This window comes from Pteropus alecto, unplaced genomic scaffold (assembly GCF_000325575.1).
Source record: "Pteropus alecto unplaced genomic scaffold, ASM32557v1 scaffold72, whole genome shotgun sequence".
Lineage (NCBI taxonomy): Eukaryota > Metazoa > Chordata > Mammalia > Chiroptera > Pteropodidae > Pteropus > Pteropus alecto.
Window position 1 is genome coordinate 16,103,322 of NW_006436811.1, and position 16,207 is coordinate 16,119,528.

Genomic DNA, 16,207 nt, shown 5'->3' on the forward strand with positions numbered 1-16,207 from the left:
AAGTGCTTTAAAATCACCTGAAATAATTTTATCACTTGGTTACTAGCTCTTACCCTTTACCGAATACTTCATTATGCAAACACCCATGATACCCAAAGATCCAGTCTTGCCTTATCAATGCCTTCACCTCTCACACTTTGGCATATCACTCTACCTTTGTGTTTATTGTCTACAAGTGACTGACATCAAGAATATTTTCAAAAAAACATATATTTATACTGTAAAACTTATATCTTGTGTTTTAGATTTCTGGAAGCTTTCCTTTCCTTTCTCATTCTGTATTAATTCCACAACAGTATATTTATAGTGAATTTTATTTACTTTAATTGAAGAACTCTAATGTGTTGTATTAAGACATTTTTTTTTTCCTTGAGGTTGTCAATAAACAGGGCCTGTGCCTCTATGTATTGTATAATGGCACCTGAAACATAGTATTTACTCAATAAGTAAATTATTATCTGAGTTTATGCTAACTTCCTTGCCTCTGGTGTTCTCTCAATTTAAAATAGGTACATACATGATATATTCTTACTTACATCCATTCTTCAAGTGCATGCTCACATTGCCCTCCATCACTGACCACTTCAACTTACTATCCCAGTCTTCATTAATGTTTCTCTACTATATTCTTAGTTGTATCTATTTTAAACATTCTGATGCTTAGCATATATACAATAACATGCACACACACTCTTCCATTGCTTGGTTATTCATACTGTCCTTATTATTAGATCTAAGTTCTTTAAGTCAGGGACACAGCATTATGCTTCATATGTGTCTCTAATGGTTGATAGGTCAAAATTAGATCCAAAAATATGCTCAATAAATATTGATGGGTTTATTAAAATTGTCAGAGGGAATGAATAGATGAGCTAATACATGACAAGTCATTTTTTTAAGATGCTTTTACACACTTAGGAATAAAATTTCATCTATCTTTTAAAAGTTTCAAATGTTAAGAGACAAAAATAGTGCCTTTGAACATAAATGATAGACAGCTGGCTGATAATGTGATGATGAGTCATTTGACATTCTTTTCAATTTTTCCCTTCAGCACTCTTAATAAGAATGTGTACCATTAATCAGCAGCAAGGGATCCTGCATAGTTTGTGGGTGGATCTTAAAAGAAGTAGCCAGAAAAGTATTGTCAGAATATTCAAACAATAATATTATCAGTCTACTAAAGGTATAATTTCACATGGATAATTAGGATTTTTGATCCAGAGATGCAACAACAACAACAAAAGGACAATATACTATAGCTTTCTATGTTCTCTCTGTAAAATGTAGTTCTATGAAGGTGAGACATTTCCTACTCATTGCTTGGAATATTATCTCCCAGTGCTTTCTTACAAAATAGGCTTGTTTGCCAGTGAGATTTAAGCTTCAAGACCACTATATTTTTTTTTTCTCTCAGCGGTAGCTTTTCACTGCAAGCAGAGCTATCAGCAGTGTGAGTGAGATAACAGCCCCAAGCCGAACAGCTTCCTCATTGCTGCAACAACTCTCAGGATACGGATTTTTGAAGATTGTCAAACCTGGGTGAACTTCTAAAAAGATTATTACAAGAATTGCTATTCTTACAAAAATAGATGTGCTCATATTTGTCAACTCACATTATCATTTTATGCAAAAATATTTCATAAGGAATATATTTGCCTAAATTCTACCACTTGGAAATGAAAATATGTTACATGTAACATATTTATATATATATAACATGTTTACTTCCTATTGCATCAAACTTGTAAAATTTATTTTAATATTAATAACACATTTTAACTATTTCTTTGAGCCTCTGCTTCTTTATGTAAATTCGTGAATATGATTTTTTATCATGATTTTTAACACTGCGTTTTCCTAATGTAGCTATATTTCATTTTATATTAGAAGTTTGAGGACTGTTTTATAATTAATAATGTCTAAGAATTAAAAGCTTTTCTTGATGTTAAATTCTATACCAGAAATGAACATTTGAGCTATATTAGTGGTCCTCAACCATTTTGGCACCAGGGACCGGTGCTCCTTTGAGAATCTAATGCATGATGATCTGAGGTGGAGCTGAGATAGTGATGCTAGCTCTGGGAGCAGCTGCAAATACAGACGAAGCTTCCCTCACTCAGCAGCCACTCGCCTCCTACTGTGCAGCCAGGTTCTTAACCAGCCACAGTCCATGGCCCTGGGAGTTGGGGACCCCTGCTATTGATGGTGGACTTAGTAATGCAACTGACTATGGTGTCTTGAGTAATGTATTTCTACTTTTCAATGGAAGGAGAGCTGTTGGAATGGACCTCTGTCAGCATTTGTACTGTTATATGTCTAGACCATTACGAACAAAATCTCTCTGATTATAAGCAGCAATATAATACTCACCGCAAATGTTGCAGATGTTAAATAATACTCAGGAGTCCTGCTTACAAAATATTATATTTTATATAATTGCAACCAAGTGGTTTATGCAGATTAGACTGGTATAAAATTAAAACACAAAGTTCACATTTGTATGATTAAACTGTGATATGCACAGACTACATTCTGTGGAAGAGTTTGCATTTTTTGAAAAATTTTAATATATGTTTCTATTATGTCTTTTTTTCTAAGTCATGCTTCACAAGCAGCATGTGCACCATTGTCAAATGTCTGATATGAGATAGGTCACCGTAAGGGATGTTAGTATAACTTTTCTAGTAAACTAATCAAAAGATGATTGCTCCTGATCTAGTACATGAATAATAGAGATAAGAGAAATGGGTGAATAAATGGACATTTGAAATTTAAACTGGAGATGTCATAACTGATAGAAAGCAGATAATGAGAAATACAGAATTGCAAAAAAAAAACAAAAAAACAAAAAATGGGTGGAGAGAGCTGTCTGAATGGAAGTAAATGCATTCACAGTCCTATGAGATGTGTTTAGGAAGGGCAAGTTTTAGGTCCAAGATTTAGACTTCAATATTGGAACTACTTCATGTAAACCACATTGATATAAATAATTTTGATATAAACCACAATTTATCTTAGAGAAGATGGTTGACCAGAAACTAATTAGTACATGTCTCTAAGATCTTCTGACATCTATTATAGTAGTGATATCAACTTGACAACTTTTCAGCATAAAGATTGTATATAAAGCCATGAAAATTAAGAAGATTGAAGGTATGTATTTAGAAGAAAAGGAAGCCTAGGGAAAACATTAAGATCACTAAGAGGGCAGAAGAGAAGAAACTAAGTATAGAGTAAAGATAATTAGAACTTCCAGAGGAAAGGATGAGTATATTTACAGAGGTTGGTAGAGAGCATCTCAGTAGAGAGAGAGAACAATGTAACACTCTTCTATAGATCAGGTGTAGCGACTAAGAACTGTCCACTACATTTTACCGTAGTTCATTAAAATTTTAGTGAAAGGGCACATATGAAAGGTTGAATAGTAAATAAAAGGCACAGAATTGGAGTTTAAATTGTGCAAACAGGTTTTTTTTTTTCTGAAAGTTGGTGAAGGGAGAGGATCAGAAACAACAGTTCCTACAAAAACTAAAGATGTTGTATAAATGGAAAGAAGATTATGTGGTTCCAATAAAATTATGGTTGTGAAAAAAAGAGGCTTGGGATATTAATAAAAAAGGGGAAAACAAATATAGGTCAGGTTTTGAGAAGATGGAATGAAAAGTGATACCAGCATAGAAAGAGAGAGTAAGCATGGAATTTAAGAAATATCCGTATTGTTATAGGAAGGAGGTAGGAAAGGGTGAGTATCTATAGAAGGTGAAGTATGTTTGATTGTAGGAGCCATTAGGCATTTAATTTTAGTATTCATTTAATTCCACTTGAAGTAGAAGATATTGCTATCTACTAAGAACTCTTGGGCTCATGAGAGAAATCTTAGTTTTTAATACAATGAAAAGGATTTGAATAATAATTGTGTATAAATAGAGAGAAATTGACTGTAGGAATTATAGAAGTGGAGATATTACCTTGGCAAATATTTACTGAATGCCCAGTATACCTAACACTACCCAGGCCCCAAAGGGATATGATGATACACAACATAGATATAAATGTCTCTTGACCTTCTACATAACTATATAATTTAAGTCCAGGGATGGACTTAAAGGATGATAGGTGATGTAATCTAAGAATTTAAAAGTCATTTAGAAGGAAAAACAAATGAATCAGTGCCTAAATTAGAGAGTCTGCAACCTGAATGGTGGAAGATAAAGAAAGGGAATTTACTTAGTTGAATCCAGAATAGTAAAAAAAAAATTAAAAAGGAATTGCATGTGGGTAGTCCCAGAGGTAACTAAAGCTCAACACGATGTAAGATTGTGACTTCTTTTTTTAGTTTTCATCCAACTTTATTGACATTTTTATCGTTATATTTTTAAAGATTATATCAATTATTTTCTTATATTGAAGTTCATATATAATGAAGTACATATTTCTTTGAAATTTATAGAGAAGCAAAAGTAGATCTGCTATGAGATTGTTTTTATTTTTGTTAATTATATACATTTCTTTTTCTCCACCTGTAATATTCTTTCAATTACAACAAAATATACTTTCTCACTTTTTTTCCTTAGACCACTCATTTGTAAAAAGATACCCCATTCTGCTTCTTGTTTGATATCTTTCTTTATAAAACTTATTGCTATACATTATGATTTTCAGATCTTGGTATAGAGGACTCATTAAAGTGTACGGACTTTCCTGATATCTGTTATTATCATAAATAATGCATGAAATACTCCAAACTTCAGGATATTTTATTTATACAGTGACAGAACGTGGAGAACTTTTGTACTTGGTGATTTCACCTTCAAAATACAATGCTCAACCACTTCTAATTTCTCATTAACAAATCATACTTCTTAAAAGTATAATTCTAACATAAATGTACAAAAACTTATCAGTGGAGATGACTTGGATAAATCAGAAAACAAAGTGATCAAACCTTCCTCTAATAGTGAAAACTTCACCCACCGTTTTATGCATATCCATAGTAGTGGATGAGTGGGAATATTATGTTTTCTTTTATTACAATTAATCTTGTTACCCAACATTTGCATTTGAATTTTTATCACTTTATTGTTATCAATTCATTTTTATTACTAACAAATCATTGAATACAATCTCTTGTTTCAAAAGATATTAAACATTGTGCTACTGTCTTCATCTTCTAAATATTTAGTTGTTGGCAGAAGAATCCTGATTTGGTTTGTCTAAAAATCTAACTTTGAATTCTCATATCATATAATTTCTTTTGAATATGTTTTTGCTATGTATAATTTTGTTGTGATTTTCTTATATATTTTTAATAAGAACTTCATTTGTAGCAATACTTCCTTTTTCAGGCCCATATTACTTATTGCTTTTCATAGGCTATAATATGGGATCTGCAAAAGTGTGCTTCAGAAAATGAGATTTTGATATATCTGCAAATTAAATTAGATGTGTTCCTTGTCAAGGGCAGCTAACAATTCCTGAAAAGATTATTACTTGGATCATTTGTGTTTTCTAAGCACACACAAAAAATTTAATTTTCCCACTGAACATAGTTTATTTTCTCTGAAGTACCATTTTTACAATCGCAATGCTTTTTAGTTTATAAACCAGGAAATTAAAGCTGCGTAGCTGAACAAAATTAAAGTATTTTTAAATAATCATTATGCCTTAAATTATTGCAAATAAAAAACAAAAATATTATTAAATATTATTTACATATTTCCATATGTAATTATGTAATTCTGGTGGATCCATCTTTGTAGTTATTTATTTTTAACAAACTATATAATTTCACACAAACTAAAATTTCTATGGATAGCTTTCAGAACACAGTGATTAAGAAAGAGATCATAGAAACATCAAGAAAATGATGCAAATATAGCCTGAAAGACTTAGATATAGAAGCTTTTGTGAAAATCCACTAAATCTTTGTTCAAAGTCTTAAGCTTCTGCCCAAGAGTTATTTTCTATTTAAAGATTATTGTCACCAAGGGAACCCAAAATCTGGCATAAAAGAAAGCTGTTCTATGATGTGTTTACTGTCAGACTGCTGTTAGCAGACTCTTTGTCTACTAAAATAAATAGTTTTCTTTCAATAGAACATATCGACTCTAAAACAACTTCTTCTATAAACTTTTTCTAATTAGTTTAATTTTATATAAATAAGGCGGATGTGCTTGGAACAGGTTGCCTTCGCTAACGACCTGAGGGCAACACAGCCTTTATAAATATATATATACATATATATATGTGTATATATATTTCTGTACATTTTTTCTCTTATTTCTTGGGTCTCCCTTCTTCCTCCAGCACCCACCCACACTAAATTCACCTAATACTCTTATAACTAAGGTATCTTTTGTTCTTCTTCATTTGGCTTTGTAGTCATCAAATCATATATATGGATATGTTTGTCATTAACTTTATTAAAAATTACACAGTTCTCAGATTCTTTCAAATTTATCACACAAAGCTTGGTTTAATTTCATTAATAAAATGATATAGATCTAAATCATTGTTTTCAATGGTTTTATGAATATAATGACCAATAGATAATTCTATTATTTCTGTTTTATTTTATTTATCTATCTATCTATTTATCTTCCATTGCAAAGTATGTGGCAATAATATCCTTAAATTTCTATAATTACACACAAGTAAATTTTATACTTTGAAAAATTGATTCTCAGAAATAGAATTGTTGAAACAGAGTATAAATATATTTTTTATTTTGTAGAGGTTGCCAGATGGCTTTCTAAGATTTTTTTTAATAATTCACATCTCTAACAGCAATGTTGAGAGTACGTTTTTGCCTACATTTCTGCTGACAAGAGATGTTGTCACTTATTTTAATTTTGTCAATCTAATACGTGTAATGTAATATCTCATGCTTACTTTAACTTGTATTTTTCTTGCTAGAAGTGCATTTCAGCATCTTTTCAGATGAATTTAAATTTGCTGTAATAGGACTTGCATTTTCATATTCTTGCCTGTTTTTGTATTAGTGTTTACATCCTATTCTTGTGACATATTTTGTCTTTGTATTGCAAATGTTTTTCTTAAATTATATTTTTGTTAATCTTGTTTTTTCCTTTGTTATTATTATGATTTTTTCTTTAACCAAAAAAAAAAAGACTACACTTTATGTCAATTTTAGTGTCTTCAGTTAAGAATGTATTTTCTCCCCTAAGATTGTACATGCATATTTAGGAACTTTTTACAGGCTTTTATTTTATATTTAAAATTCCTACAACATATTTTTGTATTTTAAGATGTACACCAAGATTTCTGCCATCAATTTTATTAAAAATTACTCTTTTTTAAAAAAATATTTTTTAATTAGAGTTCACATTCAATATTATTTTATATTAGTTTCGGGTGTAGAGTATAGTGGTTAAACATTTATTTAAATTATAAAGTATTCCCCATGATTACTCTAGTACCTACCTGGCATTGTACATAGTTATTACAATATTATTGACTACATTTCCTATGCTGTCTTTGTCTAGTTTTGGAATTAGAGCAATTGTGGCCTCATAAAATGAGATGGGATCCTTCCCTCTTCTTTTTGAGGAGAAAAGATGTTAATTCTTTTTTAAATGTTTGGTAAAATTCACCCGTGAAGCCATCTAGTCTAAGACTTTTGTTTTGGGGGAGGTTTTTTTTTATTATTACTAATTCAATTTTGTCAGTGGTAATCAGTCTGTTCAGATTTTTTGTTTCCTAACTCAGTCTTAGAAGATTGTATGTTTCTAGGAATGTGTCCATTTCTTCCAGGTTGTCCAATTTGTTGACATATAAATGTTTGTAGTATTCTCTTATAATCCTTTGTGTTTCTGTGGCGTCAGTTGTCATAACTTCCCTTTTATTACTGATTTTATTTATTTGGGTCCTTTCTCTTTTTTTTTGATAAATCTAGGTTTCTCAATTTTGTGTCTTTTCAAAGAACCAATTCTTGGTTCCATTTATCTTTTATGTTTTTTTAGACACTATTTCATTTATTTTCACTCTGACTTATTATTTCCTTCTACTTATTTTGAGATTTGTTTGCTATTTTTTCCCTAGTTCCTCTGGATATAAGATTAGACTGTTTATTTGAAATTTTTTATTTTTCTTGAGGTAGATCTTTATTGCTATAAATTTCCCTCTTAGAACTGCTTTCACTTTGTCACATTGATTTTGGGCTGTGTTGTCATTGTCATTTGTCTCAAGATATCTTTTAATTTATTGCTTAAAATCATGGTTAACCCATTCATTCCTTGGAGCATGCTATTTAGCCTCCATGTGTTTGTGTATTTTTCTTCTTTTTTTTTGTAATTGATTTCTAGTTTTATACCCTTGCATTCAGAGAAGATGCTTGGTATGATTTCAATCTTAAATATACTGAGATTTGAATTGTGTCCTAAGATATAGTGTATTTTGGAAAATGTTCCATGTGTACTTGAGATGAATGTATATTCTGATGCTTTGTGGTGAAAGACTCTGAAAATGTCAATTAAATCAATCTGGTCCAGTATATCATTTAAGGCTGCTGTTTCCTTGTTGATTTTCTATCTGGAAGATCTGTCCATTGGTGTCAATGGGGTGTTAAAATTCCCTAATATGAGTATATTATTGTTTATCTCTTTATGTCAGTCAATATCTAGTTTATATATTTAGATGTTCCTATGTTGGGTACATAAATGTTTACTAGGGTTAGATCCTCTTGTTGGATTGATCTTTTTATCATTATGTAATGTCCCTAATTATAGCCTTTGTTTTAAGGTCTGTTTTGTCTCATATAAGTATTGCTACCCAGCTTTTTTTTTTTTTTTGCATTTGCATGAAACATTTTTTTCCATCCCTTTTCTTTCAATGTATGCATACTTTTTCAATCTAAAGTGTGTCCCTTGTAGACAGCATATGTAAAGCTCTTGTTTTCTTATTCATTCAGCTATCTTATGCTTTTAATTGGATCATTTAAACTATTTACATTTAAAGTGATTATTGATAGATACATAATTATTACTCATATTTATAAGTAATAATTTTATTACTCATATTTATTACTCATATTTATGTTTTTCTTCTTTTTTTTTTTTTTTCTTTCTACTTTTTCTTGAATGTTGAAGGAAAGAAGTCCCTCCACATTTTTGTAATACTGTCTTGGTGGTGATGGATTCCTTTGACTTTTTCCTATCCGGGAAGCTCTTTATCTCATCTTCCATTTTAACTGATAGCCTTGCTGAGTAGAGTAGTCATGGTTGTAGGTCCTATCTTTTTATCACTTTGAATATTTTGTGCCCATCCCTCTGGCCTGAAAAGTTTCTTTTGAGATATCAGTTGACATTTTTATAAGAGTAACTAGTTGTCTTTCCCTTGCTATTTTTAGGATTCTCTCTTTGCTATTTTAATTTTGATGTGTCTTGGTATGGGTCTGTTTGTGTTCATCTTGTTTGGGACTGTTTGCACTTTCTGAGCTTGTATGGTCTATTTCTTTCACTGCGTTAGGGAAGTTTTCAGCCATTATTTCCTCAAATAGGTTCACAATCCCTTGCTTTCTCCCTTCTCCTTCTGGAATTCCTATGATGTGAATGTTGGTGTGCTTCACATTGTCCCAGGGTCCTTTAAACTATCCTCAATTTTTTATAATTATCTTTTCTTTTTGTTTTTTTTCAATTAGGTTTTTTCTGTTATCTTGTCTTCCAAATTGCTGATTTGATCCTCTGCTTCATTTAATCTACTGTCGATTTTTTCTAATGTATTCTTCATTTCAGTTATTGTATTCTTCATTTCTGACTAGTTCTTTTTTATGGTTTCTATGTCCTTTTTAATGCTTACTATCTCTGTTGAAGTTCTCACTGAGATTATCTTTTCTTCTACTAACTTCACTGAATATTCTTATAACCAGTGTTTTGAATTCTGTATCTGGTAGGTTGCTTGCTTCCATTTTATTTAGTTCTTTTTCTGGAGTTTTCTGTTCTTTCATTTGGGACATGTTTCTTTGTTTTCTCATTTTGGCTGCCTCTCTGTGTTCATTTTAATGTTGTAGATAGATCTAGTATGTCTCTCAGTCTTAGCTTGATGGCTTCATGTAGTAGGTATCCTGTGTGGCTCAGTGGCACAGTCTCCCTGATCACTTGTGTCGAGTGCTTCAGGAGTGTCTGGTTTGTGTGTGCCCTCCTGTTGTAGTTGAGACTTGATTGCTGTTGGCATGTTGGTGGGTAGAATTGAATCTCAGGCTGACTGGCTGTGAGGACTATACACGTCCACCGCATATGAGCTGCTGTGTGAGGACTGACCTCAAGGAGTGGAATTTGTCCCATTGGGTTCATGTGCCTATTGAGACCATCTTTTGATGTGCCACTTATGGGGCTAGTTAGGTGGTAGTCTGTTGAGGTCTAACAGTAGCCTCTGGGTGTGTTGATTGTGGAGTCCCTTGGGAGGGGCTCCCATGCAGGCCCCAGTCATGCACTGCCTGTGACCAGCCCCAGCCTACCCAGTAGGAGTTACAAAGCTATCTGTGGTTGATTGCTGCCAGTGCTAGTGCTAGAGGCATGTGGCAGAGGCCATGTGGCAAGTAAAGGCCAGGTGGCACCAGCACTGGGACAAGAGCAACTCAACAAAAGACTCAGGAAACCCTTAGGCCTGAGGCTGCCTGCCATCTACCCATGAGACTCAACAGTTAATGAGCCTCTGATGATACACCAGCTGGATGAGGTGGGGTCTCAGGGAGTCAAGGGAGTCACCAGGGTGGGGAAGATTGTGTTCCCCAGGTTAGTGCAGTTTTAGATTTGTTTCCAATGCTGAGCTTGTGGCTATTTATAAAAGTCTCAGATCACACTGAGTTTAATTGCTGACTGCCTCGGACCTGCAGACCCCCAAAATTTGTTCAGGAAATACTATAGCTCAGGCCAGGGAAAGTTGCCTGCCACCAAAGTGTATTCTGAGGTGGCAAGAAGAGGCCTATTGATTGCTGCGAAAGGAGACCCCTGTTGAGGGGGGCGGGGTTAGGCTGGTTCCCCAGCAATAAAATTTTCACTGGAAATTTGAGTTTGGTGGGGCGGGGTCTCAAGGAGTCTGGCTGGAGCAAGCAGATCTCACCAGTCCAATGCAAATTCGGGTTTTGTCATGTGGGGGAGGGTTCAACACAGGCAAGATGGTGTCCACCCATAAGTTGCACAGTAGGAGGGTTCAACACAGTGATAATGATGACTGTCCCTCCAGCCCTTGTCCTGAAGACACATAACTCAGTCTTTCCCTGTATGTTGTGACACCTCCTGAGCTGCTGTCCCTCTGCTGGAGCCTAAGATGAGTGCCTGGGAGTGAGGGAGTCTGTGCGCAGGCCCTTAAAGGGAATATCTCCAGCTGCCTACCACCTCACCCACATGGTCTGAATACTCATTGATTTTCACAGCCAGATTTTGTGGGGATTTATCTTCCCAGCACTGGAAATCTAGGCCAGGGAGCCTCAGTGTGGGGCTCGGCCATTTGCTCCTTCTGGGGAACCTCTGCAGCTGAGACATCCCCCTAGTGCTCAACCACCACACATGGGTTTGGGACCAGCCTATTTTGCATCTCTACTCCTCATACCAGTCTTGATATGACTTCCTCTTTATACCCTTAATTAAAGGACTTCTGTTCAGCTAGTTTTCAGAAGGTTCTCCAGGTTGACTGTTTCATAATTTAGTTGCAATTTTAATGTGGTTGTGAGAGGAGGCAAACACAGTGTTTACTTACTCTGCCGTCTTGACCAGAACTGGTTTTCTGCTTTATTTTTCTTGTACCATTTGCAGCTGGTATTACTTTTAAAACCATTTGATAGGATTCTCTTCTCCTGAAGATAACATTTTTGGGATATTTTCAATTAAAATTTACATTTTCCTAATAATTATAGAGCTTTTCAAAATATAAATTTTATATTGAGAGATTTGTGGTAGTAGTATTCACTTCTGTTGAAATTGATGCCTTTTAACTTAAATTGTCAAATTTATGTGTGTAATGTTGTTTGTAGCATTAAGTTAATATCTTTTTTAATGTCTAACAGTCCATAATGATATCCCCTATTTTATTCCTTGTATTAATAATTTCTAAATTTTCTTTTTCTTTGTTAATCTTCTTAGAGATTTGTCAACTTTATTGACTTTACAAAATAGCAGCTTCTATTTCATTCTCTTTTTTTGTTGTTTTTTCTATTATGTATTTCAATGATTTCTGCTTTTGTCTTTATTATTTTCTCCATTCTATTTGTTTTGCACTTATTTTTCTTTTGCTTCTAATTTCTTAAGTGGGAACTTGAGATTGTTGGTTTAATATTTTTTTAATATAAGCATTTAGTGATATAAATTTTCCTCTTGACATTGCTTTAGTTATAACCCATAGCTTTTGATATTTTTAATATTTTTTTCAGTTCATTTTTTTTTTTGGTTTTCTTGACACTTCTTCTTTAATCAATAGATTATTAAGAAGTTTGCCTTTTTTTTCTGTTATGGATTTCTAGTTGGCAATTATAATGAAGATGTTATTAACATTCTTATTGAGTTTGTGGGCACATAAAGTTTCAACTCATTTTTGTAAATACCTGGAAACATGATTCCTGGATCATATAGTAGGACTATGTTCAGCTTTGTAGGAAACTATCAAACTGTCTTTCAAAGTAGCTGTACCATTTTTATTCCTACCAGCAATCTATTATAGTTCCTGTTCCATATACCCCTCAATATTTGGTGTTTGGGATTTTATCCATTTCAATGTTATAGTGGCATCTTTTTATTTGTAATTTTAATGACATATGATATTAAACACTTTTTGCATATGCTTATTTGTGATCTTTTTTGTTGTTGTTGTTTAATGAGCAGTCAGTTCAGATATTTTGCCAATTTTTAAATTGGGTTGTTTTCTTATTTTCAAGAATTAAGAGTTTATAAATTTTGAGTCTTATCAGATGAGAATACTTCTAATATGTACTCCCAGTCTGTGGCTTATTGTTTTATTCTCTAGACAATGTCTATTTGAGAGTAGAAGATTTTAATTTTAATAAAATCCAACTTTCCAACTTGTCATTTTTTTTTTGCTTTTGTAGATGATGCTTTTGATGTTTCATTAAAAAGTCACCATAGCCAAGGTCATCTATATTTTCTCCTGTATTATATTCTAAAACTATTCTAGTTTTGAGTTTTAAAAATTAGTGGCAAATTTTGCGAAACACGTAATGTTTGTGTTCAGATTTACATTTTGTCTTTGCCCAATGCTCCAGCACCATTTGAGAATGACTGTCTTTTCTCCATTGAATTGTCTTTGCTCCTCTTTAAAAGATTAGCTTATTGTATTTGTGTGGCTCTATTTCTGTCTCTCTTTTCTCTTTCATTCACCTATTAATCTATTTTTCTGTCTGTATTATATTACCTACATCACTGTAGATTGAAGTCAGGAAGTGTCAGTCCTTCGGCTTTGAAATTTTGTAATATTATGATGCCTATTTGGCCCTTTTGTCTTTTACATACACTTTAGAATCAGTTTGTGGATATCCATAAAGTAACTTCCTCATATTTAAATTAACTCTTCAACTTTCCCTCTGGTATGATTCCTGGAGGTCAAATTCATAAGCTCCCCTCAGAGTGTTTAACTCAGTCTTAACTGAGCCTTTGGCAATTGATCAATTACAGCTTCAAGTATTCCTACCATACTGGCTCCAGCTGTGGGCTTCTGCTCCGGGTAAGCTGTTATTCTCTGTATCTTCCTATTTCTCCAGTTGTCAAGGCAATAGTTTGCCTTGGGACCTTAGTTACCTTATGGATTTTAACTTTATTCAATTTTTTTTTTTCTCTTGTTGTAAAGATGAAAGGGATGGCTTCCAAACTATTTACATATAGAAGGAAAACTAGAAGTCTCATATGACTATATTTATTTTGTTTGTTATTTAAGAAAAAGATTTTTCTCCTGTTTCATAAAATATACTCTGCAATTGTTATTTGTGAATTAAGTTTATGATAAACAATATTTTGTTTTTAAATTAATAACTCTCCTCCGTTTACATTTTTTCTTTATTATTTTTCTTATAGTTTTATTTTCTTAAAAATTGCAGTCACCCCATTAACTCATTAATTAAATCATTTATAGTCCATTTCTAAATTATTTTTGTAGATATTTTAAATAGAATCAATCTTATTTTTGCATGTCTCTAAAATAATGATTATGAAAAATTTCTGCAACTTAATTATGGATGTAGAAAAATATTACTGTTGGCTGCCATCTAAATCTGTTGTTGCCCTAGTGGCACTAGGGGGCCTTGGTCCTTTCTGCTGATGCAGTAAAGAATTACAGATCAGTGAAGTTTAGGAAAAGATTTATTGAAGTATGTTTCATGAGAGAAATGAGCTACACTAGAGAGGGCTATAGCCTTATAAAGGTGAGGAGATCTGTCTTATGTCTGGGCTGTGGTGGGAGGTTACAAGGATGGTGGTACATGATTGGCATGTGAGGTCATTGCGATTAATAGTTGGCTGTTAGTTACATGACCTGTTGTAAACTGCGCATGAACCTTCCCAGAATTCGGTCTGTTATAATTAGATTCATGAACTTCTGGGCATATGTATGACATTATAGTGATGGTATAATGAGCCTGAGATAAAATGAAAGTCAGAGTATTCTTTACTGCACAAGAGTTTGTAGCTGGCCTAAACTGGTTGCTATGCTACGATCATTTATTTCCTTGTACTCTAGGATGTAGGGGTATTGTTATTTGAAAAATAAGTTTTTTTCTGGGAGGTGCTAGGGGCAGACATTTAGGTTGGGCCATCAGTGTGGTTATTTATATGGTTATAGAGCTGGGCCTTCATTCCGCCGTTGCAGCTACCTACCTAACAAAAACACATGGTATCATCTATGTCAGGAGTTTTCAAGCTGTAGCCATATCTGATCCACCATTTGTTTTTATAAATAAAATATTATTAGAATACAACCATTTTACTTGTTTATATTTTGCCTATGGCTGCTTCCACAATATGGCATTAGAATTGAGTGTTGTGACAGAAACTTTATGTCCTCAAAGCTTAAATTATTTACTGTTTGTTCTTAAAAGAAAGTGTGTTGATTCCTGATATAAATAATAATAATCACTGATCATGGATAGTTTTCCATAAACTTAAATTAAAATGAAAAGCACATTGTTTTAAACTGAGCAATCACTCAAATTATTTTATACTAGTATTTGTAAATCTTCTTTAGAATATAATACTTGTGAACATTTAAAAATACTATGCTAGGAAAAATGACATTAAAAACTTAAAGTGTTACTAATTCAAAATAAAATACTTTTTTGTTATTTTAATTGAGATATAAGAGGCATTTAACATTATTACCATTGTGGTGATCAGAGTTCTGATAACACACAGATCTGTGTCCTTATCGCTGATGAAGAAATGAATTTCCATTCAGTGACCATTATGAGAAGTATTATTTATTAGAGGCACGTTTTGAGGTAGAAGACAGGTCAAACCTAAACTGGCTAACCATGTGGAAATGAGGATATGTACTTTGTTGGGGGAACAGTTTACAGCAAGGGAAAATAGATAGCTGTAACTCTGGGGAAGGGGGAGGTCTGTGTTATATTAGAGGCGTGAAGGGTGGTTATAAAGGCGTTCTTAGGTGATTGGCAAGTGAGGTCATTTTGATTGACACTTTGCTGCTATATAACATTTTGCCTAGTGCACATACACTTACCCAGAATTCAGTCTGTTACAATTAGATTCATGAAATTCTGGGCATAAACGGGGTATTATAATGACGGTATAATGAAGCCAAGATTGTGGACAGGTTAGGGTATTACCTTTTAGTCAAGTGTCTGTGGCCAGATTAAACCAGCTATAGATTATGGCTCTCCTGTCCTTTGTCTCTGGGGACACAAGAGGAATTCTCTAACTGCCATTAGGGTGTTGTTTGTACAGACTCTAGGCTGGGTTCTCCTGTAGTTCACATCTGACTATCTACCTAACAATTTTATATTACTTTCAGGTTTACAACATAATGATTCAGTATTTGTGTATATGCTGAATACTCATCACAATAATTCTAGTTAACATCCGTCACCATAAAGAATTTTCCTGTGATGAGAACTTATAAGATCTATTCTCTTAGTAACTTTCAAATATATGATACAGTATGATTAACTATAATCACTATGTTGTATATTGTATCCCTATGATTTATTTAGTCTATAACTGGAAGTTTG